Raw genomic sequence first — 2,383 nt, 5'->3', positions numbered from 1 at the left:
GCGAGATGGGACCGGTCAGCCGCCGTACCCGATGCCGTCGGCCGCAGATGGACTACCGACTGCTGCCCGACATATCGCGATGGCTATCCAAGCCAGCCATGGACCTCACGTATCACCTGACTCAGGCATTAACCGGGCACGGGTGCTTCAGGAGTTACCTAAGACGACACTGCAGAACACACGCTGTTCGCATACCCGAGGTGGGAAGACGAACGGGCCACCATGATGAGGATACTCCGTCATCCCCCGCACGCCGGCGAAGTCGAGGACATCCTCTGCGACCCCCGTCCCCACGAATTGCCAGACGAATCGGCTGCGCAGTCCAGGTTAGCTGACCAGGCGAAAACCACAAGACGGGAGTTCATAAAAATGGTAACCTAACCCTAACCTAACAACCAAGGAGGCAGACGAAAGGGAGGAGCAGCTGCACCACTGACACAGCGGACGATGAAGAACGGCCCGAACCCAACCCTTACCTAAGAGAACGAGATTTCAAGGGCGGCGAACTCCGGTCGGCTGTAGAAAACAGCGATCAACCACAAACAATTAAAACTGTAAACTTAAATTAGTTGTCATGTTAAAGAGGGGGGTAAGTCGGGGTATTGTCCCGTCTTCCCAACCTCACGTATGTATAATTATTTGATGTTTTATTTTACCAAATAAACGATGGCGGCGTAGCGGCAGTAATGCGAAAGCAGTTCCCGCGGCACCGTCGGTTCAAACGAAAAAAAAAATATATAACCTAACCTATAAATATTCTATTTTTTATTTTTGATGCCTCTTGGACCATCCTGTCTTACATCCTGCTTTCCATTCCGCTCGGTCTGCTGCTCGTGCCCTCCAATCATTTCCTCCTCCTAGTTTTCCTCCCCCTTCTTCTCTACATTCTCCCATCTAATTTTCAGTCATCCTATAGGTCTTTATCCTTATCCTCCATTCATTAGTAACATTGTCCTTTTTAGGTCCGAAAATTCTTTTCAGATTTTTTCTTTCACAGGCGAGGAGTCTATTCTCGTCAGTTTATCGAATTTCCCAAGTCTCTGCTCCATACGTAACAACTGATCTTATCAAGGTTGTTCGCTCCTCAAACAATTTGAGTTATTCTTGTTGGCGCCAGTGCATTTCTGCGGCCCGGCAATCAGCTGACTGTAATATTATGTTTATTCAGAGAGTGCGAGCGTTGTCCCACTGTTAAATTGATCCCATTGCGTTGTTATCTAACAAGCGTCTAACTGATAGTGGGCAGCTTGCGTATTCCAACGGTCATATTTTTGTATTATTTATGTCTTTTTATTATCTTTCTCTTTCTTAAAGTTTTGTATATCGCTTTCAGTGCTGCCGAACGTTTGTTTTTTCGTCGTTTTTATAGTCAAAGATGGTACTAACCTAACCTCAATAATTTGTTATTTCATTGGCTGTTTTAATTTTTCTTTTCGTTCCGGACAAATCTCAAAATATACAATTCACCTTTTTTTTCTTTTGACGCCCCTCGAGCTATGCAGTGCTCCAACCACGTATTTCGAACCACACTTCCTTTGTAGTCTATTCACAAGTAATAAAAAACCTCATGTTCGGCCGTGTAATATTATTCATCTTTCATCAATATTTTTCTTTGCACTTCGTTCATAATTATAAAATTGTGCCTTTCTAATATTTTTTCCCCATTCAGGGTGGACAGCGACGCACTTGAGAAGCGCGTGATTTATTTTATTTGACAGTGAATTATTACTTGCTGGTGAATTATTCATTCAAGCTGGTGGCTCGTTAGTCACACATTTTAATTATTTTATTTCCTACTTTTGATTGTATAAATTTGTGCATCCCTAGACGCTAGCGTTTTGGTTTGAAACTGCTAACGAACACCAGCTCTCCGGTAATCGGCTGACGAGCTGTTTCTTTTTATTTATTATTATTCACTGTAGTTACCTAATTTATTTAGTTTGCTAATCAAGCATAATCATTATTATTCTAATTTGCCAATCAAAGCATAGTCATTATAATTAATTGTAAGCTATTAAATCATTTGTACATTATCATTGTAGTTATCATCATTATAATAAATGTATTTACCACATTATTAATATCCCGGTGTTAAGTCTTCTTCTTTAATATTTTAAGGTAGTAAACCTTATTCCTTAGCGTCCTGTCGTGAAGGCACTCTTAACCTTAATATTAATTTATTCTTTTCTTCTATATATTGGTTAAGAGCTGAATGCGATAAAGGTAGTGTATAATTGTTTCTTTCAGTCCCTTGACAGAGATCGAGCAGCTCTGCTAATCCGAAAAAGCAATTTTTTCCAGCCTGTATTCTCGCTTCTATTTCTTTTGCTGTATCATAATTTTCTGTAAGTATCGTCCCCAGATACTTGTACTCCTCTACTCT

The sequence above is a fragment of the Myzus persicae genome, unplaced genomic scaffold (assembly GCF_001856785.1).
Source record: "Myzus persicae strain clone G006 unplaced genomic scaffold, MPER_G0061.0, whole genome shotgun sequence".
Classification (NCBI taxonomy): domain Eukaryota; kingdom Metazoa; phylum Arthropoda; class Insecta; order Hemiptera; family Aphididae; genus Myzus; species Myzus persicae.
Note: the sequence above shows the minus strand (reverse complement) of the source record.